The sequence below is a fragment of the Bombus terrestris genome, chromosome 13 (assembly GCF_910591885.1).
Source record: "Bombus terrestris chromosome 13, iyBomTerr1.2, whole genome shotgun sequence".
In the NCBI taxonomy this organism is placed as follows: Eukaryota; Metazoa; Arthropoda; class Insecta; order Hymenoptera; family Apidae; genus Bombus; species Bombus terrestris.
In genome coordinates, this window is record NC_063281.1 from 6,731,814 (window position 1) to 6,759,619 (window position 27,806).

Sequence of the window (27,806 nt, forward strand, 5' to 3'; positions counted from 1 at the left end):
GTAGACGCGTTGTAATAGAGACAAGTGAGTAATAGTTGATTCCTAGCCGAGTCTCGCGCCTCGCTTCGAAGTTGTTAATTATGTAATCTCGCTAATTGCGGGCGGGGGAATGATCATTTCCGTTCCGTTCTTTTCTTCGCGTCTAGAAGGCTGCCCTGTCAGTCTTCGCGCGATCATTTCGACTAAAACGGCTAGCGCGTGTTTGATCAACGAAGAAGACGCGATCCGAGGAACTGGTTTCGAGATAAACGCAACTATGTAAATTTCGGCAGCCGGACACGTGTATTAACGCTACATTTGCCAGCGGGGAGCAATAAATCCTTTTGTTCCTTCCACCAGGGATGGCGAAAGAGGACGAAGCACGGGCCACCTCTTTGTGTGCCCTCTCGTCTCGTTTTATTTCGTTCGATTTCTTTTCACGGGGGAAGCGGGGGGCGGGAGGAAGCTGCGTTAACGGTGTATCGACCTACTCGCGGTCAGAAGTGCAAACTGAGCGAAAGCTAACGACGTACTGCTCAAAACAAACGTGTACAACTTCTGTCCATTTTTTAAATCCATTTCTTGGACCAGTAACTTTTGTTCTTCGAGTCACCTGTTATTCGATCTTTACGAAAGAATTAGATAGAACGTTGAAAATTTTATTACATGGCAAGCAAAAATTGCGAGCAACGAGGAGGAAAAGAAGGGCAGTTTAGATGGAAACACGCGCGAGTAGATCGTATTGCGCAAGAAAACGGTAACCGCGATGCCATGTGAACGCTTTAATTATTTAAGTCCCGGATCCTGCGGCTCGATTCCACCTTCCTCGTTTTCTTGCCACGGCCTTGGTAACCCTCTCTTCTTCTAATTATTACCAGTGGCACGGTGCTCCTTACATGCCGCTCGGTAAACACAGGCCTCCGCCACTACCTGCTGACCGCGGGATTATTTATTTCTCTTAATTGCCCGTCGCGTTGCCTCCTTCGCCGCGATTTAAGTCATCGAGTATCGAGGCGATAACGAGAGGAACGAATTACTCATACGTTGCACGAACCAAGCTGGAAATTATGAGCTTACGATAACAAAAGATACTAAATCGACATTTTTCACTGCATCTTGTTGAAGAAAAAAAATCAAAACTGTTATCGCTAAGAGAATAGAGCTCTAGAATTTTCAGTGAAAATTCTACGAAACGAAACAACTAAAAAAGTATCACAAACTTGGAATATTTCACTCCAAAGCATTAAATCTATCGATTATAGACACAATAACCGTTCAAATTCGCAATAAAAGTGAGTACTAAAAATTTTGCGAAAGTTAAAGCGCTCGTCTCTCGGCGGAGCAGAAGATGGAAGATTTCCGGCGGAAAATCGAAAGAAAGAGAGGACGGGTCCAAAAATATCGCGTTAGACGGGCGAGCCGGTGAAACAGGTTCCACGTTCGCTTTTCGTCAACGGCAAAGTCAATACACGCAAGGCCGTCTAGCCAGAAGATGACCCAAGATGATCTTGCCCGTTCGCAACATGCAGCTCATTTTTCCTTTTTTCTTTCCCCTTCTTTTTTCACCTGACACGAAAATAGATTAATAAGTGGGCGCGTGAAGAATTTGTACACGCTCGTCTCCACGGATCGGATGATCAATAAAGAATTAGCGGCATGCTAAACGGCGAACGAATTAGAAACGGTTGCCTCGTTGTGGGCCGCGAGAGCAAACAGGTTTGACGTTTTCCATGCTGCACAAGGACACATCCGAGACATACTAGGTTCGCACTTTCACTCGATTTTTCCAGCGACGAGACACGTTAAATTAACGACTGGCGCGCGTTAGAAGTTCACGCGGATCGGTTAGCACCTTGTTTAGAGGCGATGTACGTAATGTAATCCCGATCGTGCCGGCGAATGTCTGTATTTTGTGTTTTAACGAGCTTAAATTGCACGTTTGAAATGTAATATCGACGCCTGGCCGAGTTGGTACGGTCGAATAATTCCTCTTGTATAAATCGTATCGATTCAGTTAGACGACGATAAAACGTACCGAGGGATGCAGGATGTTGTTTTTAAGGTGTTTCTAATGGTCAATAAAACGTGGTTATTAAATCTGGGAAATAAATAGCATTATTACGTGATACTCTTTTTCTCTTTTATTTTTGAACACGACCTAAGTCGCTGGACTCCAGTCCGAGGGTTAAATCGAAGATAAGAATGTCGAGCATTTAGTTCACCGTTTATTGCGAGGCGAATACGGCCGGTAGGGTGGACAAGACACGCAGAGAGACTCCAGAAAGGGACTCCAGAATGTGGGGGAGGAGAGAAGAAGTCAGATATGAAGAAGAAGAAGAAGAGGAAGAGGAGGAAGAAGAGGAGGAGGAGGAGAAGGAGGAGGAGGAGAAATAAAATGGTTAGGAAGGCGGTGGAGGCGGAGGAAAGAAAGGAAAAAGAGCAGACCAAGTAGGAAGAGGAGACGAAGAGGAACGGAACAGAGAGAGAAAGAGAGACGCTGATGGGATTATAAGTAATGCGCCGCAGCACGTGGCCCCGGTGAGCCCACCTCCAGGTTGTCAAACCTGTTTCTTCCTATGTGCCATCGTCTCGAAGGCGAAGATGCAGCGTGAGCGCGGGTGCCGCGCGTACCACGAAATCCTATCGACCGATTTCAGCGTTCGTCCCACAAAATAGACATCTTATGTACCACCTTTCATAACATCCACCAGAAATTCATCAATTAGAATAAAAAAGTTTCCAACATCGACACAGAAGAGAGGATTTACGAACAGGCTTTTCGTGTTGGTTGTTTGGCAACGCGGAGGCGTTACCTCGTCAAGAGTGAGATCCACTGTCGAAATACCCGGAGGAGCAAGTAGCAACCATTAGGCGACCAACCTGTGCCTTAATGGAAAAATTGAAGATAACCACCGGCCTGCCACTCGACCACTCAACCGATTCGCCTGCCTCGCTATGGGAGGCGTTTTCGTCGATTACGTCAACAAACTGGCCCCGATCGTTTCGTCTCGGTGAGCCTAAACCCTTCCCCTGGCAACCTGCCACAATCTCGATCTCCTTTCGTTTCCTTCGTTCGTGGTGTTCTTCGTCCCGAGAATAAAGCAAAGAAGGAGAGAGAGAGAGAGAAAGAGAAAAATTGCGATTTTTCGCGATCGTTAACATATACAGGCGATAGATCGTAACCTTAATCATAATTCTTCCCGCTATACGTTTCTCGCTTTAAATATTTCCAGCAATTAGCCCGCGATTTCTGCTAACGTGCTTGTTATTACGTGCATCGGCCGGCCCCTTTTAGCCAGGTAATTACAGATCAGTATTCGAAACGCGCCAAAGATTCGTGTTCTGCCGCGTTAGCCGGTATCTACCATTGATTATTCGCTCCTATGTCAAATATGCGGCTGCTCGGATCGCGACCTGCCTTTCAAGCCGTTATAATTGAATCAGTTTAACGCGGTCAGGCAAAAGCAACGTAGCGTTTCTGTTTGCAGTAGATATTATCTTTGTACAGCACATACGTCAATTTTGGAATATAAATCTACATATGCATTCTTTCAAAAAATTTTTTCACCAACTTAACACGCAATTTCGTTTATAATTAAAATGCTTTTACAGCAAACGATTGCACAACGATTTCAGATAGGATCTATTTAAGGATCGATTCGAAAGATCCGTTTGCTCTCGAACAGAGAAGAAATTGAAACGTTGTATGTGAGTTCAATTTCGACGCTACCGGATCAATTTTATTTTATACTCGATCGCAGAGACACAAGAAATCTTTCGATCGATCGTCCTACCGCTGGTCACCGATCACCGGCGCCGATTTCTCCGCAGGTGTTCCGATCCGTGGCCGATCATCGATATTCTTTTTCAGGAAGATCGATGGATCACGGTTTGTATCATGGCTACACCTCGAGCCGGTATATTGTTACTCGCATTAAAACCTCTTCATCCAGACTTCCCCTTTTTTCCTGTTTCTCCCCGTCCCCCTTCTGCGCGATAATATTAATGGCCAATTTGATTTATCCTCCTCGAATATTGATTCAGTGTTATATTCAATTGCATCATGCATTGATGTTTAAAACTGGTAACTTGGATTTGTATATTAGAAAGTTTCAGAAAATTCTGTATTCTCCGATATTAAACGGTGTTTCAACGTAGAAGAGAAACTCGATAAATACCGATAAACAAAACACTAACCATTTTTCTCTGGCAAAAGTAAAACTATTTTTAAAATTATTAATAAATATGAGACAAAAATCTGCGAGACTTCATCGAGGAGATGTATGGAAATTATCAGGAAATCGACGTACATCGACAAAGAGAATTGGCGATAAAACATGGTTACGAAAATCAGGGTAGACAAACCGCGGAAGATTAACGCTATTTGAGAACGTGCGTGAAAGTGGCCGTTTGAGGCACAGGTGGCGAAACGATCGCTTTTACATCGAGCCATTAAAATAAGACTCGATCGTGCCGCATAATGGGATCGATTTGTACCAGCCAGCAAGTAAGCAGGAATCCACTTACGCGAGGACCGACTTTTCGTTGGAAACCTGTCGTACACGTTTCTCAAAATAAACCGGCGATAAATGACCGGGAGAATCGGATATCGTCGTCGTGTCTAATCGCAGAACCGTGGGTGACGTTCGATCTTCTAAGAAGCTAACACATGTTCTCTAAACCTAAGAGATTTTAGCTTCCAACATTCTTTTGAATATTTATGATTTATTATTTCTATAACATTCGTTGACAGTGAGTAACTATGTTCCATGACCACACGGAATACGTGAAAAACTCTGCTATAATATAAAAATATTAAATGTTAATTGAATATAACATTTGACTCGCTGAATATTCTACTTATTGTAAAATTATAAAGAACGCAAGTTAAATAAAGTAAATAATATACAAAAGCAAAATGAACCTACAATTCATATTTAACTCTAAATGTAAAAGATACAAATTCCAGAAATAGAATTTCTCAATGATATATAAAAATTGTTTAACCTCTGATTAGCTACATATTAATTAAATTACCGTGTACGACACGAAAGTTTCAATGGCGTGCAAGGATATCGACGACAGAGATTCGCGAAATCGTGCTGAATATATTTCACAAGGAATGGTGGAAGGGACCGTGGAAGGTTAAAGGGGGTTGGGTCAGATGGAGACTGCATGGGTGTATCATTACCAGGCTGACCCCTCCCGCGACTGATCTTTCAGAATCTGGAGCAGACCGTTTCACATGTGAAAGGATACCGGTTGTGTCAACGCGTAATTATTGTCTGGGCTCATGGATCCAGTCGCAACTCGCGAATCTGACAATAGTTTCGCTGTCAACGCGTACTGGCGTTCGAGTGAAACGTCTTGTAGGACACCGAAGCCGGTCACGAAACGAAGTTTAGAACAGAAACCGCGCCGCTGCCTGCGGCTTCCTCCAGACCTTGCATGAATATACGGGGAAGCAGGAGACGTCGATCGGAATTTCATTGGAAACCAGCGTTTCCCACAGCTCATCAAAGGAGAATTCATAAAATATGTACACACGTCGACGGACAAGAATTTTGAAAAATATACAGGACTATTAACGACAAGACCTTTTCATTTTTATTTGAATAAGACATTTTTCAAAGACAGTACCGTTCGATGGAAGATTTATTTTATGACGGAAATGACAGAGATGAGAAAAATGAAGGCTCGAAAAGTAAGGAAGGTGACGACGTCCAACCGAGTGACGTTTATCCGAGCAGACAGAACGCTCGTGCCATAAAGAACTTTTTTATTAGCCTGTGCACGAAGGGAGCAACGGTTGTCGACAGTCGCTACCCAGTAATGCGAACAGAAATTACTGCTATTAGCGATTGTAACGTTGCAAACGGGCAACGGCGAAAAGGCCGAATATCGATTGGCGTACAGGCTTAACGATACGTTCGCGCCAGATATAAAAACAAATCTATAATTTCTGCAGTCGAAAAAGCGTTTCGCGTGCCGACCGGAGACAATAACCAAGCCACGGCCGGCCCTGGCAATTTTACATAAACGCAATTATCCTTTTACTGCCCTAATTGCTTTCGTAACGTCCACCGTCTCCGAAGGTCTGCGTCTCTGTAAGAAACACGAGCAACGTCGAACAGCAGCCTCTTTGTCGAGTCTATAGATACCGGATGTATCTCGAATCCGATCGAGATCGTAGCGAAACGATGGCACGCTGTAATCGATCGTTGCATAGCTCAATCGCGGCTGTCTGCACGCGTCCCGATTACCTTAGCCGGAGGCTATGGTTCATGCTGAATTTTAATTCACAACTGGTAGAGGGTGTAATTAGATAGTAACGGCGGCGATCCGACGGACTTGGGTAAGCTCTAAATTAAATCGCGAGCCGATCCCCTTGTACAGCTCGTGATCCCGCCACACGGTTCCGTGAGAGAAAACACGCGGCAAGACGAAAAGAGAAACGAAGAGAAACGGACAGATATGCATGCTTATCGATCGTGCCACGGCTTGGTGTGGGAACGCGTCATAATTAGGTAACTAGTGAAAAAGCAGAGAGCAGGGAGTTATGGAACTGAGTCGTTGGAACGCGATAATAGCTCTCCGGAATCACTATTGAAAAATTTCTTCTACAAGCAGGATCTTGACGATCGCAAAGGCGTCTCCTGGTAAAATACACGCACGTGCCACGTACACGGGGAAATATACGCGAGGTGAAACTGCCATGCGGGGTTCGAATAGGTCAACCTTCGAGACCCGAGCTCCGATGTCGACTTAACGATTTGACCGGTTCCAGTCGTTAATCAGCTAGGATAGTCCGGTGGTGGGTATCTAATTGACGGCTAATTGAAACGGATTGTTAAATGAGAAACACGATAACGAACAGTACCAGGATTATTACAAAACGTTCTTGCAACAGCGTGGCCACCGATACGAACGAAAGGTACAAATGGCTATGGTGATTACGATTTCCTGAAACGACGCGATGACGAGCGACCGATGGAATTTTCGACGCATTTTTAACGCGTCTCCGACGACAGATGAAAAATCGCCACTATGCCTCTTCCCTTTTAGTCGTCGATCAGTCGTCTCTCTGATAGATCGGAAGGGAAGTCAGGTGTTTCATTTATCCTTCGTCTCCTTTTTTTTCAGAAAATGGACTATGTGGTTTTTGAGAGTAACATACGACACCAGAAGCAAAAAGAATAGAGGGGTCGACTCATGCTCGACACACTTTACGACTTATCTTTGCATCTGTTCCACTGACAGATTGTTTCCCGAAGCACGAAAGCGTGCCAAGCACAGGCGTCTGACTATTTTTGTTCGTCATCCTGGAGCAGATTCTGATGCATGCAGACGATCGTGGGGTGTCTTGAGCTAAATCATCAAGGTTTTCCAGTACCCGGAAGGAAAGAAATAGAAAATGTTCGCTTGTGAGAGATTTATTGTTTCTAAGTCTCGGATTGTGAGCTATGGAAGAAGAAATTGAGAAATGCAATTACGGAAATGATGAAATCTTAAAAATTCAAACTTCATCTTACTATATCTTTATTCAAATAAACGTTTAAAAATTGGAACAAAGTGAAACGAGGTTCCCTTAACATTCTGGCAGTGTTGTTCACTTATTCGAAAGATCAAAGAAACGCCGTAATTCACTGTTCCACATCACTCGAAGGAAAATTGAGAAGCTCTGGAAAAAAAGGTTTCGTTAGCGCGAGCCGAAACGAGAGAAATCCTTATTTTCGATAAGCCGTCGGCGTGTTCCGCGGTGAATTGGGACCCGGAGAGTGATTTATACCGCCTCTGGATGAATCATCCTCGTCGGCAAAAGGAGCCGGATAAGTATATAACCGTGTGTCGATGCCGGGAGATTACCAAGATCTGTGCTTGATACGCGCTCAACGTGGAAGTGTGTGGGTGCGACGACCAGGCGAAGGAGGATCGACTGCACATTTTTCCTCCGAAACCCTCGTCGTTCTCTCCTCTTACGTCGCGCTACGGAGAAAGTTAGCGTATACACGTGAAAGCAGCTCGTATAATCTCGCAAGGACTCGCCTTGCTGCCGGTTTCCAACGATCGCGTCAACAATCGAGTCAACAATCGAGTCAAATACGGCTCCGATATCTGCATTGTTATCAACACTCTAATGCGCCTACGACAAGATTATCGCCGGATTCATGGAATACGAAACGTCGACGAAGAACAGACCTCGAGCAAACAACCGCTTTAAGCGTTTATCTCGCGTTGCCTCAAGATTAACGTCTCATTTCGCGAATACAACCGATTCATCCAAATTCGATCTTCATTGAATCGGCCGATAAATCAAGCCTCGGCCTCTCCGCGCTACGCAGGCCAAGCAATTAAGAGGCCTCCTAAACTCTAAAGGCGTTTCCAGTCTATTGAACGGCCGCTATTGGCGATTCAAAGGCGCCGACACGAATCGAACGGTGGAAAATCGGAGGGAACAGAGCTCCTTCGGGATCACGGGCTCGTACAAGGACCTGCTCGCACATGTTTCGGTTTAAGTTCCCTCCAGCGGCACCTGGCGTTGAGTCCTTGAACCTTTGGAGCCGCGCCTTCCGGGTACGACCAGGGACCCACACCTACACATCGGTGCACACTCATGCACACGTTCGGCTCACCGCGCCGCCGCGCACACATGTGTTTTCTCCCCCGCACCAAAGCCAGAGAGCAGTGGCGTAGCCAGTATGTAAATCAGTTCGTTCCTTCTGCTTCGCCACGGACTAGCCGAGCCGTTGCGAGGGAGGATCGAGAGTTTCGAAAGAAGATTCGCCTTCCTCGAACTCGACGAGCACGAACCGACGTTCAGAGGGGACGACCGATAGAAATTTGAGGAAAAATCGCACGCAATCGCGACTTATCGACGAACTTTTTTCCTTACTTTCTAATTGTCAGTTTGATGTCGGTGTGATATATTGGCATTTTTTATGATATACAAATGTTATGCGAATTATACGAAAGTTAGAAAAGTTCGTTGACGTTTCAAAGGTGGATTAGAAGGTTCTGATTTTTTTGGAAGTTCATTTGCATGTCGATGTACGGAATAAGAATAAGGAAAGAGAGACGCCAATGGGAATCACCCTGTGGCACGCGCTATCGCATGGAAACACCCTCTTGAGTAGGATTTAGACGTTATATACGGAAGTCTGCCGTTTCCTGACATGCACTTCCCGATACGACACGTGTCTTGCCAGCCACTGTAGTCGCAATGGATCCGAAAAGTCGTGGGGAGAAATAAGATTTATGTATTAGGAAGCAAGCAGACGAAACTGCATCTGATGCACCGAACGGAGGATTCTATAAATACCGATAACCAGCTACAACCATTTCTATTTACGCTTCAATCAATTGTACACAAGTTTTCAACTACGTTGCTCAAAACCAAATACATATCTGCTGAATTTTAATACAGAAATCTTCGTTACAACGTGAAAGTAATAAATATATATTTCATTTATTTCCAAAAGATATCAAAAGTTATTCGTATTCTAATTTATTCCAAGCCATTTTTCGTATCCTAAGATGCGCCTGTATTTTAATGGCAAGAGAATTATCAATTCATTTCTAGTTGAAATGCTTTGATGAGGAACAAATTCGAACGACGAAGACAGGTCGAAGTAAATGACAACGTCAACCGGGTTACCCTTTCTCTGAAGTCGCTTTAGGAACTGCCGCGGGTTCAGAAGAACACGCAGCATCGTGCCAGCACAAATGAGCGCGATGTTCCATCCGGTCGACGTGAATCCTGGTGCATGTCGCGAGCCCACGCCCAGAATTCCCGATCCTCTTCATCACCCCGGACCCGCCAAATGATATTGTTGCCCCGAAATCTCACCATTCCGCCGTTACAACGGCGGCGATGAAACAACAGAATCGGCCAAGAACGAGAATTCCACAGCTTGTGCAGTAAAACACGACGCAAGGTTCCAAGTACAAGAAAGGGAACAGCTCCAACGATTCTGCGTAGCGGTTCCCTTGTCACCGTGTAACTATATCCGTTTTCTTGGCCGGAAATTGGTTCGTGCAATCGAAAGAGCGATGGAAAAATTAGTAAAGACGTTGGAATCCTTCATTTAGCATTTGTTGAAAATTGACCGAAAACGATTTAACTGGTAAAATAAATTTTTAGCATTTACATTGTCTAACATTTCCACTCTCGAATTATGGATCTACTTTGGGTTTGGAAGCTTTGGGAAGTTGTAACTGAGATTTCGTTGTTTCCTCGTTCGTATCGAAAACTACGAAATGTCTGAATGACTTTTGCAACTTAAAGTTCAACGCGTATTCACTTTCCCATATTAAAATTTCGTGTAACTATTATAGCAAACAGCAAGGAAGTAGATTCTCGAATTCAGTAGCCAGAGATAAACTGAAAGCTAAACGACGACTGTGAGGAGCTATCAATGTACAAAATAGAGCGATCTCCTGGGAGCGTCGGGGGTTTCACTCGTAGCTCTCTACAGCCTCATTGTTTTCTAGTCTGGCTGTCGTTTGGGCGTGGAGATCGTATCAGCTCGATTCACGTGTCGCGCCCATCCTCTCCGTTGATTTGACAATGTCTAGAGCACGGAAGCTGGAAAGGTCACGGAAGACACCTAAGTGGAAATGCAAATAAATTACGCGACGGCCGTGGCCACGATTATTGCTCCACGCCGCATATAACCGTCCATTTGTAATTATAATGCAGCAATTAGAGGGCTGTCGTGATCCTGAGAGATCTACCGACCCGATCGCAAGGACGATTACGATCGGATCGTCGTGTATACTCGATCCTAAACTTAATCTTAAATGTAAAGTCTCCTCCCTCGTTTGACCCGCCCGTCGCGGTTGGGTCTTGGGAAACTAGGAAGAGATATCTGTTATTTTTTTTAATTGCTCTCTCTCCTCCATGTACAAGAAGCAGCGACCGAGTGATGCAAGCCGATCTAACGACTTGCTTAGGATTTTACGATAGATTGATTGGTCGTAAACGAAATCTTCGAAACCAGTCTACAACATAGATACGTTAGCTCGATAGCGTTGTAGCTTCAAGAATTCGTAGATGCACCGATCCGTTACGTGTCACGTGTGTACACATGTGTTATGTACACTACGTGTTACGTTGTAAGTGCATATTTCACACACGTGTAAGTCGAAACGAAAGGAAGCGACGATGACAGGCAAGGAGAACGACTTCCGAGAGCAACCTTTAGACTTTAGACTAATTCAACGATTTCCCTCGGCGAAATTGTTCCAACCTCCCACTAAGATTTCACGGATATTCCCCTGAGCTGTTGGAGGATAGTCCTGAGAATGGTTACGCTCGTGGTGTCGGTGAGCACTTGGAGTCTTAACGCGCTGCACTTACGAGCACGTGCCTTCGAAGCGTAGGTGATTCGATAAAGGTTCTCGTGCATGTACATCTCAATGGTGGTCGAAGGATGAAGCCAGCGAGTTAAAGGAAGCGGAAAGAGGAACGGATGGAACGAGCAAGGGGGAAGAAGACGAAAGCTGAAGAAGAACGAAGCAAAAGAAAAGCACGAAGGCGCGAACGCAACAGTATAAGGAGGTTTATGTAAAACGGCATTCCACGTAGTGGTGTCTACTCAATCCTTATCTAAAGCAGTTATATAGAGTCGTTGGGAGTCGCGCCTTCTTCAGAAGGTAATGCACGCCCGGTACGTCTCGCTTTCCTTCCCCTTTCCTCCATCACTGGCCACTCTGGTTCTCCTTTCCACGGACTGCCTATCCTCCCTTAACGTCTATCGGATCCTTTACTTACACGAGTGCGTACGTACGCGTAGCACCAACGTTACACGCAGGTGAGTATTTGCCTAGAGTGCTCCACCCGGTATTCTATCGGTTAAAGCCACACTCGTTCTCTCTCTCTCTCTCTCTCTTTCTCTTTGCTCCTCTTTCTGCCGATCCTCGTGCAGCGGCTTTAGAACGCGCCTGCAGGGTTATCGAAACGTAGCGAAACGTGGCCGAAGAGCAAGCTGCGATCAAGCCGTAACGCGGCTACGCGGATGCTTCGTCCCGATAAAGATATCTTTGGTTAAGGTACGACTCTAACGTGGGCAACCTCGGGGCTCTGGCTTGTTCCGCCGTTTCCAGGTACCTGTAGTACCTGTAACGTTGCACCGGTGCATCGTGCACGCGGAACTCGAGCCACGAGGCCAGATAATTCTCGAGAAAAATTACGAGAGCACTTTTCGCCTCGCTTGTACGCGAACCACGAATGGATCTGTAGCATCGATTTCGAATCAATTAACTTTCGAACCCGACTAACGAGGGAGAAGGAGAAAGAGCAAGAGGAAGAACGAAGAGGAGTGGTATACCGCGAACACGAGGCAGATACGGAAAGCTGGATTCGATCCCGGCAAGATGGAACTACTACTTAAACCAGGCACTGGGTGTCCTCGTGGATCGTAAATATCGCGTCGGCCCCGGTAGTTGTAAAGCCACGGCAGGTGATTAAATAAGAAGAAAGACATCATTTGTCGCGTGTATCTGAACCTTGATCGGGCCCCGTTTTACGACGTTCAGCCTTCGGGTTCGACGAGATAGAGGGAAACGTTCTCGCGTGGGGTGGAGGGGCACGGCGAAAAAAATCGTTGCCCTCGATTCGATTGGACCTCAGAGCATCGTCTGCTGGCCGGTCGACCCCTCGGACGCAGAAAGGCGTGTCGGATAAAAAAGGTTGCAGATTACGCGGCGAGTGCAACTTTAGTGGCATCGTAAACCGGTATCTTTACCACCAGACGCCCACGCGTCCACGCACTATCCTAGAGCGATCTGCCTATCAACTCGGCGTGAAAACTTGGTTTAACACTCTCGCGCACTTACCGCTGCCTTTCATGACAACCACGGAGAGTGGCCTCGGCCTTACCAACTCTCTCGCTCGTGGCACCCATTTCGCGTCCATACGTCTCCGCGAGATCGCTAAGATCGAAACGCAACCATCGTTGCCTCTCGAGCCAGAGGCGAGTCGGACGAACAATCGAGACGATCGATTACGTATTCCGTTCATTCAATCGCACCGTTCCGACGTACTGTGTTACATCTGAGAGAGGAGGAACAATAATAGCGAGACTCGAAGAATGTCGCGTCGCACGGTAGCTGCCGACACGTTTGGCGAAAATTGGAGCTCTCGAGGATGAAAAAAGCAAACAGGAAAGGAAACAACGCGCAATAGTGTGCATAGGGCCACCTGTGCCAGCGAACCGGATGCTCCATTGACCATTGTCCAATTCTGTGGGCGGTACCGTCCTAGGAACGTAGCACAACGAGATTCTAAATAGAGTTTAGTTGTACCCAGTCAGGAGGCAAGATCGACGACACATTGTCGAAGGTGTAGCTCTTTCAGTGTTACGGAAGGAAAGAAGATACGCCACGAAAGAGAACTTCCCGTGAAATTTTCCTCGTACAAACATCGTTTGAATCTCCGCTTATTTCTCGCCGAATTTAGACGAAGCATAGAGACGAAACTGAATTTCAACATTGAAAAGTAAACAGATTCTATTCGTGAAAACGCTCTAAGGAAATTTACCTGCTAGCCTCGGGTGAGAACGATTTTTTGGGAACTAAAAATCATTCTCACGAGGCTAGACGACGATGGTTTTCGACGATGATCGACTTCGAATTTTTACGAGTTACTCGGGAATAGAGAACACTGGCTAAACGTTGGATACGGTGTTAATGGATTGGTTCTACGCTCACGTTGCAGCGCGTGGACCGTCTGTTGGGTCTCGATCGCACCTCTTACGCGGCCCAAAAAGAAGCGAGGCACGTGGTCTGCATTTCACGGTTTACCAAAAAATTAGCCATTAATTTACGCTCGGTCTATAGCCGATGGTCCGAGGCCTGTTCTTCTCTACCTAATAGTCTAGCCTAAATAGTCTAGCGCGGTAATCGGAGCCCACATGGTGTTTTCCAAGGGATTACCAAAATTTCAGAACGTGTCTACAAGAAAAATGCAGCAGATGATATACAGCCACGTGTACAACACGAATATTTGTACATGTGATTACGATGATCCTCCTAGAGACTGTTTTGAAGGGCCTTCTCTCGTCTTAGGAAAATACTAGAAGATTAACTACGAATTAGGAATTATGTAAAAACACCGTATTGTCCAGTCAAACTGGAGAACGCGTGCCTTCCAGGATTATAGCAACTTTCTTGTACAAAAACAATATCAGTTAGCGAAATTTTATACGTTCGAACATATACGATATATAAGTTTTATAATAAAACTGTGAACAAATTTTACAAATTACGAGACATTTGATTATTCTATTTGACGTAAAACTGTAAACACCGTCAATTCACTAACGTTATTAAGCAGTAAATTATCGTGGTAGAAAGCCGAGATCTCCCATAAAATACTTTCATCCAACACACAGTTTCTATCGTATGATTTACTATAAAACAAGCATGACCTCTCGCGACAAGGTATTAACAATATCCGCCGTGTCCGGTGCGCACGAGCCAAGCGGATCATCAGCGGTTGTTCCGTTCGCCTCGTAACTTTCATCGTAATTACGCATTTTTACGACGGAGCTAGAAGCAGTCTCTGCCTGAAGCAGGTGCGATAGAGATCTCTTTCCGGCGAGACCACCGGCGCACGTACATGGTCCTGTAACCACCTGAACCAACGCGCGGCGGTACGTTCACGGGGCTCGTTCCATTAGCCATCGGCGTGCGCCGTAAGACCTCGCCTCACCGAGAGATAACCCCTTCTGTCGGCGCGTCGAAATATTTTAATTCCCCGTGGATGGAAACGCCTCGTTCTCTCGCCTCGTCTGCGCTAACTCATCCGCCGTGTCGGTACCAGCCAACCGGCCGGACCAAATTACGATCCTTCGCGGCGAGAACGAGGCGTGGTTTCTCGTAAATTCCATAGCTGATAAAAGGATACCGTGGAGACGGCACATGCCGAGCAACCGTGTGTCGCGTACCACACGGTCCGATAATCGAGGTCGATTATTTTCTATTCCCAACCTTCTCACCCGAAGGTTGCCTAGAACGAGTACAATCCCCGCCGCGTATCCATTTTTCCACATTGCTGAATACAAGCTATGCCCCCTATCAACTAATTCTGATCTCGGCCGACCGATTTCCTCAGGTTCGACACGTCGCTGATTACGTATTTATATGCGTCGTTACCATGCATGTAATAAAACGTTCCTTTTTTCTCCTCGTTCCTCGATCAGGATAAACTATATATTTGCATGTGACAAACTGCTCGGGAGTCCGGAACCTCGTTTCACGACAACGTTCTCCAGCACCAGATAACGAAACGAACGATTTCGTTTGGGATCTAGGGCCAAAGGTTTCGATTCTTTGTTTAAAGTTTCCCTCGGTGCACGTGAAACCTACCTGCGCCCATAGATACCCTCGGTAAAAGGCATGCGCATCGACGATCACGGAACCTTACTGCCGGCATAAAACGACGATCTTAGGAGCGGCCGCGATGCCATGAGACGTTATTGCGCAACACTTAAAACGGTCCAGCTCGTATCAACCCGCGTACACTGCCTCCTTCCCGGCGCATCTCCACCCCTTCAACGAAGATAAACAATGCGCCAGGGATTCTCGGACTTTTCGAACAGGATATGGAACTTGAGAAGTCGGTTGGGAGACGGTCGGTTAAACGGCCGGTGCGCGAGACGTAGAGGATGAGTACCGACTCATAACACTCGCACGTATCTCCTCCACGCCGCTGCCCAGAGAGAGATCCCGGATAAGATGGCGCCGTGGGTGGCCTACTCGCCCGGTAAGTAGTAAACGCCGAAGCGGACACGTAACCGCGGCCACGAGCTGCACTTACACTCGCCTTTTTCTCGCCTAAGTGCCGTCCGCGCTAGGCGTTTCGCCGCGTTCATGCTGCAGGAGAAACGGATCGAGGGCAGCTCGCGATCACCTCTGGCGATTCGCGCCAACGATCGTGTTATGCTCTTTCGAAGAATATTCGACAGCTATAGGGGTGGATTTTGAATGACACGTAGTATTTGCTTGGATTATAGAAAGATATTACGTTGAAACTTTGCAGATTTTTGGAGATTAACGAACTCGGTGCTATAAACTCGTTCTATTACGAATTGAAATCTTTTCAAATTTTGATATATTTTATAATTTCTTTTCTAGTTGCTGATATGTAATTGTTCGGTGTCTTGATAGATTGAAAAACTAATTTCATACGTTCAAATTTTCCTCAGAGACATAAATATCTGTAGTTTATTTGTTGCGATTGCTCGATGCCTTGACAGATAGGAATAAAATATTTTAAGGATAAAATCTTCATTGCCGGAAGCCTAGTATCTCTAGCTCATACGGCCAATATTTCTTTCGAAGAAGACACAACGAAAACCACGTTGGAGGCTCATCTTCACAAGTATCGCTCCACAAACACTCGTTGCATCGTTTGGATATCCGAGATTGGTGCAGGTAGATGAAACCTGTCAGTGCAGGGCATATAATTACAGGATATTTAGTAGGCATTCGGATGCACCTGTGAGGAGGTATCCTCTCAAGGTGATCCGTATGGAAGGCGAGAGGGGTTTAAGTACACGAGGCATGGAATAAAATAGCCAGGCGTAGGCGAGTGTCCGGTTCCCTTTGTGTCCGCTACCTGTCTTAAGACATCGCCTGCTCCCTTCCTCGCTCACTCCTCTTCCACATCTGCCCCTCTATCCAGGTCTTCCTTCTTTTTCCCTGCACAAGCGTATTTACGCGAAGAGGAAGAGAGGACGAGGCCAGATCCTTTGATAGCACGGCATTCTTGCCCATTCGTCAGACATTTGATAGCTTCACGTGGGAGCCGCGGAATTCTTCGTGGAGGCTACCTTTATCCCCCAGACCTCTTCGACCGCGTTCGAGTGTCAGGTACGTGTGGTTCCTAGCGTCGATATTCCTTCCCGATACTTCACCGAGAGACCTCATCCTTTTTGCATCCTAACGCTCAACTCTACCATACATTACTAGAGACGTTTCTACCTTTACCACCGTAAACTCTCGTAACTCTTCGAGTTACCAGATTTAGTCGTGCACAAATTATTGCGCCACGGTCTCGTACACGTACCCGCTGGGTTACACATCGCGGTGGAATTTTCCAGGAAAACGCAGGCGGGTATTAAACGGTATACAAAAGCGGAGGGAACAACAAGGTTCCAGACTGCTTCCGCTCCTTCTATCCTAGCAACAATCCAAGCGTTACCGTTTGATAAATAATCGGGCATGCCAAAGTAGCCAGGCGGCCGTTTCCAGCGACACACGGTCTCACTGTGGCCGATTCACCGCGGCGAAATAATTAATGACACGCGTGCCATCGGCGGGACCGGCGATTTCGTTGTACCCGAGCGGAAAGTAACGCGCGGCGTTCGTCAAGCGTGCGGCGAACGATGAACGGTGGTGGATGCTGCGCGCTGGAATTTGCATAGCGGTTATCGTGCCGCGCGACATATGCTGGCGACTACCTAGAACCAGCCAGGGACTACCACGTTTGCGCCGGTGGACATGGCCATGGAACGCATAAATAGAAGCGTACGCATAATGCACGTAATATATTTGTAGATCGCCATGATACAGGCGCGGTGGCGTACTGTACGGTGAAGCGACGCGATCACCGTGCCGCTACGCCATACCACACGACACCACACCGCACCGTGGCACGCTACGATACACCATAACCTCGAGGGAACCATGCTCGTCTCTGTTCCGCTCGTGGTGGCCATAGTACGCCATGAAGGCAACGACGAACACCGCCATGTGGTGGGAGACGGCATATGGGCACGCGCCCAAGATCTGATAAGGTCGGCCTCTTCAATTGACTACAATCATGGGGGTTAGATATTAACTCGCGGGGATTCTTGCGCGCGGGATCGCCTGCCGCTGGCCAACGCCACGGGAATTTTCGCGTAACGAGAACCTGCAATTGACGGGGTGTTATCGTGATTACGGTGGAAAATCGAGTCGTTCACCGGTGAAGCTTATTGTAACTGGGAGATAAGGGGTTGAAGCTCGTTAGCGTATGATTTTTAGATAATTGTTACACGTGTTCGTTAGGAAGCCACCGTCATTTTTTAACGGACATGTGGTTGATTAGAAAAGAACGATCAATTTGGAGAATAGGTTTGTTACGCGGACGTCTATTACGGAGTATATCTTCGTCAACGGAAGGAATTTTTATAGCAAACGAGGTACAAGAGGAACCAGTTGATACATCGATTGACCACGCATCGTCATTGACGAACGACATCGGATGAGGTAATGAATGGGGTCGATTCATTAGTATCAATTTCATGCCCAATATGGTAGGCTCGGCCGACCGGCTGCTACTTGTTTTTGTCAAATTAATCGGCCTACAATTACCGTATTAGACGGGTCGAGGACGGCATAGGAGCGTTTCTCGTGTCAGTTGGTAGAACACAACATGCTGCAACTGAAACCGCGATGCATAGTGATGACAGTACGCTTCTGTTCGTTAAAAACGGGGCGATCACGTATGTCACGGTCGAGCAGGAAACCGACGTCGGTCATCCTTTTGTATATAGTTGAATTATCGCCTACGAAAGGGGTCGACCGTCTGTGTAGGCGCATAACATTAAAATTGAAATTAGTGGAACAAATGCTGAAACAACGCGACTGGTTAATTTGAAATTTCAAACAGAGAACATCGTAGCGAGCCGAGTAACCGTGGATTTCCTATTTCCACGATGCGACGTAGATCGCTAGGTTAGGTTCTTCGCGAGAAGAACCTCGCCTCAAGGAACAATTCACAGAAATCAATCGCGATCTGCCTTTCTACGAAGGACTCTTTTCTTCCGTGATTGAGTCCTCCATTAGAATTTCGCCCCGCGGCGGATCCAACGTTAAGCGAGATCTCTCACGGGGCAAGAGAGGTGAAACGAGACGAAGAATAGCATACTGGATGCTGACATTCCAGCTGTGGAAGCTCCATTGGCGTTTCATGAAAAATTCCCGAGGAAAGCCTGCGAGACATCTCCATATTTTCCCGAACAGCCGCCGAAACACTTTCGAACAAGCAACGAGACAAGAATAGAACGCGAAGTTGCATCACCGACAGCTCGAACGGAGAAAGGAGAATTCCTCTTGCGATGGTTGCCCCCGGGATGCGAGAAAAATCCCACAGTTCGAGATGCACGAGAGACATTATACCTGTGATTGGTGTTGGTCCACACAACGATTCTGGACAAAGCACCTTGCATTGTGTTCCTGTCAAAGCCCGAGGGCCACGCTGGCCCCCTGATTCCAATCGTAACGAGATTATTGTAGGCGTTGAGCCATAGAGAATGCCCATACAGTTCACAATAAGAGTCCCAGAATGAATCCCTGGTCCTTTTAAACGCTGTTGCTAAACTCCTCGGTGTTTTCCCGTCTCTTTCACCTTGCGTACACAGCTTTTCCTTTCGCCCTCTTAGCTGCTAAATTTCGACGTTCTGTCAAAGCACCGGAAGGCAAGAATCACGGACAGGTACGAGGCTACCAGCGAAGACAGTTTATTTGGTATACAAAGAGGTGGGTGTGTATAAGCGAGTTACGATTATCCCGCGATCGAGACAGAGAATGGCGAGAAAAGGGGGAGAATATTTGCACGGTGATGCAATTTTGGCCTGGGTCACCATGCGAATCCGGCTTACAGCGCGTAAAATATCGGACGAGCGACTTCGCTGGGGACTTTTTTATTACCCTCTGGTCGGATTAACGGTTCCCCGTCTCTCGATCCTTGCGCTTATCTTCCTCGTTCCCGTATCCTGGATCACTCGAAAAATATGGAACGGCCTCGCGGAACAAGCTCGAGGTCGTCCCCCGAATGCCGGCGTGGCACTGATTTTATATACTCGTAAAACGAGCCGTATTTACGCGTTTATGAGATACATCGACGCCGGTGAGTTTTTACAAACGGTTACTTTGTACGCCGATTTAACGTCTCCTTCGTCCTAGCCGGTCGGCCGAACTAAATATAGATTATATTTTTCGTTTAGACGGGCCAATTAACTTCAGGACCAGCCACGGCCACCCACTTTTCGTCACGTAGAACCACCAGGATACCGTTCGTAAAATGGTTCGTTGCATGGTATCGTTTTCGTGCAACGCGCGAATAGCGTGTAGCGAAGAGTGCGGAGACTCGTCAGCCTAGCCACGAACCATCGTGTCTACCTGCTCGATCGTTCGCGACAGGGGGCCGGGGCTACCATAATTCCAGCTTTACCATCCTCCGGCGTCATTAAGAGACGCGTGTTGTGCGTTAGACATCGGCTACCAGCGGACCAACTCCTTCCATGTAAACGTGACGAGACCTTATCTTCTCGCCATCGTCTACCTGACCCCTTGTCTGGCCAGATGACACTTGGACCGATCTTCCGGTGGAACGTGTTTCCGTCTGTCTACCTTGCCGTATATCGTTCAGTGGAAATGAATATCGAACAGCGTGTGACAGCTTTTGCCACCAGTAGTCGTCGTTTGTGATGATGTAAACCAGATAGATGAGTCACTTAACAAGAACCAGACCATGAAAATTAACGAAACGAGATTAGGGGAGGTGTACGGAAAGAGCAACTACCATTTGAGGTTTATCTTTATTGCGATCTTTTTATTGGCTATATCTGATTACGATTAATTAGCTTTAATGGCATTAACAATTAGCGTCGTCGTTCAGAGTTAAACGATCGACTTATAATGGCATTGGTATTAGAGATATAAAGGGCAATGTTAAAATAAAAATTGTGCATTCTAAAATTTTTACTTTCAGAGAGGATGCAATGAGTTCAAGGAGTTAGTCACGTCATTAACTATATTAAAACCGAAGAAACCTGATGCCCAATGTGTTCCATCAGAACGACCCTCGCCCGTACATGTCCAATTAATTCAATGAGTGAATCAGTCCCCCACCTAGCCGCCTGGCTCGCCATGTAACGTTTTAATGATGCGCCACGTCTAGACCAGATGACTCTCGATGCTTATCTACCCTCTTGCCACCAGCAGGCACACCCCTGCAGCGAATCCCCCTGACATCGAGCACGTGCCACCGAGGAAAAGGGCACATGTGACGGAATACGCGATTGCTCGTTACCTTAGTGTCAACGAATGCCCCGTTCGAAAGTAGGGTTAATTTCTGCTTGTTGCGATCGGTCATTCGTTATGTCAGACGCTACGGAGATATCAAACGAAAACTTTTAGCCTTCTTTACTTCGATTTTACTAACTTTAACTGCGGCTGAGGGTATAAAAGTTTCGAAAACTAAATTCCTTGATGCACATAGAATTTTTTAGACAAAATTATCATTTTCAGACGACTCAAAAGCATCGTATAGCACTGGAAAAATGACAAGCTGAAAGACTACTGATCCGATTAGTTTTGATACAATTAATGTAATTTTAAACTGTAGCGCATTATTAGATAAAATCTACAAATTATTTATTAATTCATTCGGTACTGAACGGGGGTGTTCTCGTGCCACTGGGCTAATCTTCTTTCTATCTCTGAGTAGCGCCATATTCTAAAATTTTCAATATCTTTATCTCAGGAAACTTCAAATATCCTCTCGTAATCTCTTCATCTTTAAGATTTCAAACATCAGCCCCGGAAAGAATCCGGTTTAAACGCTTTCTCTCTTCTTCTGTAATGAGTATTCAAGAAGGACGAAATTTCACAGTAAACTACATCGACGAGGGACACGATACAACCGGGACGATTTTGTCGGCGGCGATAATTGAGAATGACGTACAATACGTCCGCGTACCGCCGCCGCGACCGCGATGGCGGCGGCTTTTAAGATCTCAAGAGGCAGAGGGTGGGCGTACTAGAAACGTCGTTGCACGAGATTATATGCACGCCCGTTATATAGCGCGAGAAAGGCGGAGAACACGGATGGAAGGAGAAATAAAGAGACATACAAAAGAAACAGAAAGGAAGGGAGGAATACAGACGGAAGAAGAGGGAAGAGGAGGTTGGCAGACACGCACGTGGTGCGGCTCGCCTCATGGAATACGTATTACCTTGGGGTGTCGGAATTATTGCCCCGTGGGCCGCGGTCGAGCCGCAAATGGGACAGGTTGTTTCGCGTTGGTGGAAACGGCCGATAAATCGCGGAAATTAAATCGACGCCATCGGCTGTCGATAGGCGTCCCGCGAGGACGACGTATGAGACACGTCGGCCACAAAGAAAACCGAGGACTGGCGGATTTCACCTTCCTACCTGGTACACAAGTGTATCTGGATACATAATGACCTGTTCGAGCGATCCCAAAAGAGATCGTGTACCTGTGCTTCGGAGGGATGCCGATATTTTTAGTAGCACCGGTGTACAAGACATAAGCGATCGTATGGTATCAGTTTTCTCTACTGAAATATCTTAATTATGCGACTCCCAATAAACAGAAAAAAATTTTAATGGAATTCACGAAATACCAGTAATAGCTTCTGCCTGTAGAAAGGAATATCAGGATAATTTCTAAAAACACGATGATCACGATATGTTACAAATTACAGCAAAGTGAATTAGCGATGAATTAGAAAAATCTTGAACAAATTGACCATGCAGATTTGTTAAGGGTAATTCTAGAGGCGATGTTTATTTCTGCTTCAGAGGAACGCTGATATTTTGATTAGCGCCAATACTTGGAGCTTAAACGATCGATGTTCTCTACCGAAACGCTTGGTTATACAAGTTAGAGGACTATCTGAGATTCGTGAAACGTACCAACGACTTTTAACCATGAAAAAGCGTGGTTTCCAAGAACACGCCAGTTATACGCGATAGTGTGATAAATTAACGATAGATTAGTAAAGCTTCGTACAGAAAGGCCAACGAAGATGCATATAAACAAATGCAGTAGGATGTGAATGAACGTAACGAGGTTTTCTGTGAAGTTTCGCATGATGTTTCCATCACGAAGTAGCGTCAGTCAGGAAGACCTGGCCCTGACACTCGCGCGGTGGCCTGTATGGCGTTGCTGTCCAAGATCCCATCGTGTATAAAGCTACACTGGGCATAGCGTGTGGAGTAAATGTTCCAATCGTCGTCGTGGCCTGTCCACAAATTATTCCTCGTGTTCAGCACGATGCGCAGCACGAGCTGGTCACACATACACACGCGTGCCACCATTCTCTCCGTGTGGATAGAGGTGCACGAGAGAGTTCAGCGGCGCCGGTTTCAGCGGGTGCAGCGACTCTTCCACTCATTCCGAGAACCGAGGATATCACGTCCTGGACTCGTAGAGACCGTCCCCCTGTCCCGTATGCCACGATCGGCCTAGCTGGACTCGATTCAGGGTCCACGGGGTGGCGTGGATCCCGAATGGAAGGAGAACGAGAAGCAGAGTTAAAAGAAAGGACGAAAGGAGTATGGAACTGTTGCCCGTGGAACACGAACCACGAGAAGACAGAAGGGGATGGCCGCTGTTGCACCACGTGTGTCCAAGTTGCCTCGTTTCGTTTCGCTTCGCTTCGGGAGAGCAGTCAAGGTGCTCTCGTTTGTTCCTCGTTTCGAGTCGTGTCGTCGTTCGCGTCGTCAGGAGCTCGTGTGCAAGCCGGCCACGCTCTCCTATCTCACATCTACCGTCCACCTGTATTCCCCGTATTGTCAGCACGTGGAATTCCGCAGAAATTAACGATTGACCCCCGCGAAAGCCTCCTCCTTATCTGACTCGTTCGATCATCCTATAGAACGCGGCTGTAAGCCTCGCCACGGAGAGGACCTCTCTTCTTACCGAGCTGCTATTCACTGCTGGCGATCGTAGATATTATACAGGACGCCGTGGCTGAACGTGACGGTAGAATAGAATTTGAATAAGTATATCGTTGCTTGACGCGCCCCGGGCTTCAAGGCACGATGGCGGTGCCGCGGCGTCGTTTAATCTCGACAATTAATTACCGAGTCTCACGTTTTCGCGTTTAATCGACGATGAATCTTGTAAAATTATGAAACCTTTCTAGGTTAGATGAAAATCGGAGGATGTAGTAAATCATATTCTTTCGCATTTCTTAATATAAAATGAAAACATTCGAATAGATTACATTACTTGCAACGCTGTTGTAGTCGATGACTTGCAACTACGTTTCTCTTTTAATTAAACTTCTTGCCGAAGGATCGTATGAAACACGATAGTGTTCGCTGGTTTTCGAAGCGAAAGAAAACGACCGAGTCATTCCTGAGACATTTGCGGCGAAGTCTTGCAATGACAACGGTGCTCGTGATACATTGCATCTCGCTCTAAAATGTAACAGGGTTCGCGAATCTTGTGTTTTTGTCGCGTTATCGAGCAACTGTATCTCGGGAAAAGGATACCTCGCGGGGTGAAGGCCTAATCTCCTGGGTGGAAACCACTTGCACGTACGAGAACAACGACGTGAAAGTGGAAATAGTAATCGTTTGGGTGCTACTTAGACAAATGGTAAGATCGGAGCTCGCGTTTCAATCCCAGAGTTCTTTTTCAATGTGACGGTACGCTCAAATTATTTTTAAAGCTTCCCTTTTGGATGCTATTATGGAATAAAAATATTTAAAATATGTGGCAAAATAAACATCTGACGCTTATGTTGAAACGAAAAGTGGATGAACGTCCAGGGTCAATTTCCTCTGAAAGCAACGAGGTGTTCGAAAAAAGCACCTGTTTGTCGTACGTGGGCAGAGAGGCAAGAAGAAGAGCACGATTTGTAGCGGCGAGGACGACGAAGTCGTAACCCCGAAGAGGCGACCGCGCCCATATAGAGCGACAGCCCGTTAAGCCCACTCTGAACTCCATACAGATATCATCGCGAATGCAAAACAGAAGGGCGACTTCCCTCGTTCGTTCTCCTCTCGATACCTCGCGACTTCATGCATCGCGATAACTCGACCAGCAATGTTGCACTGACCTTTCTAGTAAAATTGCAATGCAATTATCCGTAACTTTGTATATACTTGTCCTACCGTTCGTCGATATCCTTTTCGTCGTGATACACACGAGTCTGCAGGCGGAAGATCCAGTTTGGCAATGTGGAACATGAAACGAAAGAAGAGATGAAAAGCCAGGTTGATCCAAAGTACGTCGTCGATAAGGCACTCGATAAAGGATTACCATCCTTAATCGAAGAAGCTCGAAGTTCAATTTGAATTTACAAGCAGCATGGAGACCACTGATGGTCATGCGTCGTTTCGTAAATCGCATCAACGGTATAGCTCGTAAAAACTACATAGGTATATATAGTTGCACGTTATAGCTTTACAGAGCGAAGTTTGTTAAAATCAAAGCGAATGATTTAGCAGCGTAAATCGAAGTGAACGATTAGTGTCAAAAATCCCGACCAGAAGAGAGGATAGCGTTGATAATAGCACGCCGCGCCGGTTTATTTACGATCGAAGCGATGATTTTCAAGAATGAAAGCGAAATCCGGTGAAATCCTGCGAAAACGTCGCGCGTGCTGTGTTTGGTTCGCTACCACCTGCACCGGGTATTTTTATGTCACGACGTGGGTGGACGAGAAAGAAACGCGCGTCTCTTTGTTACGAAGCAAAACGTAGGCGGCCGTAGCCAGGTTCGCCGTGCAGCAACGTTGTCGTCGTCGTATCGTCGGCCAAACACCAGGAACGTACACCGCGGCATTATAATATATCGCGCGTATAAAGTGATTTTCAGTGGCCCGGGAGAAGATTTTCGAAGCAAGTCTGTCGATGCCGGCCTTCGAAAATAAGAGTTCCTCTCGCTTGATCTTCTTCAGGCGCGTTTTACGGTCTAATAAAAACAGCGGACAAATTACTGTGTTCGAGTTTTATCGATTATCAAACGGACGATTCGGTCGTTCGATGAAGAAACCGAAACGAAAGCGTACGGCATACTTGCTCCGCCGACGAAGAAAAATCGCGTCTCGTTCGCAGCGAGACGTTCGCCAAGAAGATACGCGGCGGTTAAAATAATGCTCGCACGAACTGTTTACTGCGTTACGTGGGCGTGATTAAGGCCCGTGGCAAACGAACCGTTCATTTTCACCGTCTGTCCGTGATTTTTTCTTTCAACATCTCCGCACCTTTCCGGTGTGTGTAGTTATTCGCAGGAAGGAGGCCGCAGGAAGAGACGAACGATGATCGTCAACGCTCGAACGAGGATACTGTAAGTAGGTGTCTTGTACGTACACGTACGGTACGTGGGCAAGTCAGGAAACGAGGGCACTCGAGGATATCACGGAGATTCCCCCCTCCCCTTCATATTAATAGGGACAATCGAGCGTCTGTCACGGGACAATGGCCAAGACTACGCCTAAGAATCAGTTTCGTCGGTTAACTGGCGTCACGTGAACGGTTTGCGTATGTCAATGTGTGTTATATTTGCGCGTAGACTACGGATCATGAATTTCGCGGTGACGTACATGTGTTCCGTGTCTTCACGACCTCTGAACACCTATGCAACGTTGTAAAAAGGGCATCCGGTGCACCTATCGTGTTAACTTCGCGCTACTTCGCGCTCGTGCCACGAGTCCATGACATCGGGGCACACCTACGAAGGAAATACCTGCCTGCATATTCAGCGAGCTTCCTCCATGAAACTCGACTGACCACGAGGTCAGGCGGCGAACCACGGGTGGCTTGATCAAGCCGTTCGTTTCTGCCGTTTCTGTCGGCTCTGTCGTTCGTTTGCAAGCGAACGATAGTAGGAAAGATTATAATTCACGTCGCTTAGCAGCATTTTACCTTTCGAACATCTCGAATTAATTAATACAAATTCTGAAACTCCATTATCTACTATAGTGACACTAGTACCTCAACCAGCGAAATAATGCTTAATTTATATCCCATCAATTTAAAAACAACGTTTAAAATATATGAATATTAATTGAAAGCTCCTAAAGAAAGTACAATTCATGCGATTGCTTCACTTTCTAATTTAGATTCGGAAGAAGCCTGCATCATGATCGAAACGCTTCTATTATACCCATGATGACACATCTATAAGATTGAAACGGAGCAGTCCGTCAGGTATCGAGAGGTATCGAGCAAGGTATCGAGAGTAAAGCGGTGAGCGCAACGAGAGGGCATGGCTCATGTCGCGGCATCTTTGTCGGCAGGGCCGGTTCTTCATCATCGTTTTGCCGATACGAGCGGACTGTGCGAGAACAAGAAAGAAGGAAAGGGACGAGATGAGTCCCGAACAGAGACGAAAGTACGAAAGAGAAAAGAGGAAGAAGACGGTAAGCGAGTCTTTAAGATCGTCCCGCGAGACGAACCTGCTCGCCTCTTTGCCGGCCGATGGCGCTCATATATTAATTAGTACGAGGAGTCCGAGTTATTATTGGCTCGAAATTAATAGACCCTTCCGCGGATAAATAACCGAAGCCCCCTACCCCTCCTCTGAGGTAGCTCCAAACTGTTCCACCTTGCGTCACTGCAGGCTGAAGAAAGAACGAGAGAACCTGGGCAACAAGAAGAGGGAACAAGGGACGTGTTTATTGGCACGGGCCCAACGAGTTTCCTTTTGTCGAACAGGTACAAGCAATTAGTTTCGTTCGGATTCGTATTTTATGGCGGCGCATCCAGCGCCGCGACCCATCGGCATCGTACGATCGCGGATATAACGAGAAACGCGCTGGTGTCTGGTGTGTACCAGGTGTAATAAAATCATTCTTACGGCGTACAAGTTTAATCACAGCCTAATTGTTCCCGGAACGATCGTATAGAGGAACGTCAATTAGTAGTAACCAGGCAATCAATGTACAACGAATAGGGTAGAATTTTATTTGACCTAATTATGACACGCGTCTGGATAATGCAAATTTTTGGTTAACCAAATAATTTTGCTTTCATGCAGGAGGAGATATCTTTAACTATTTTATGAATATTAAAA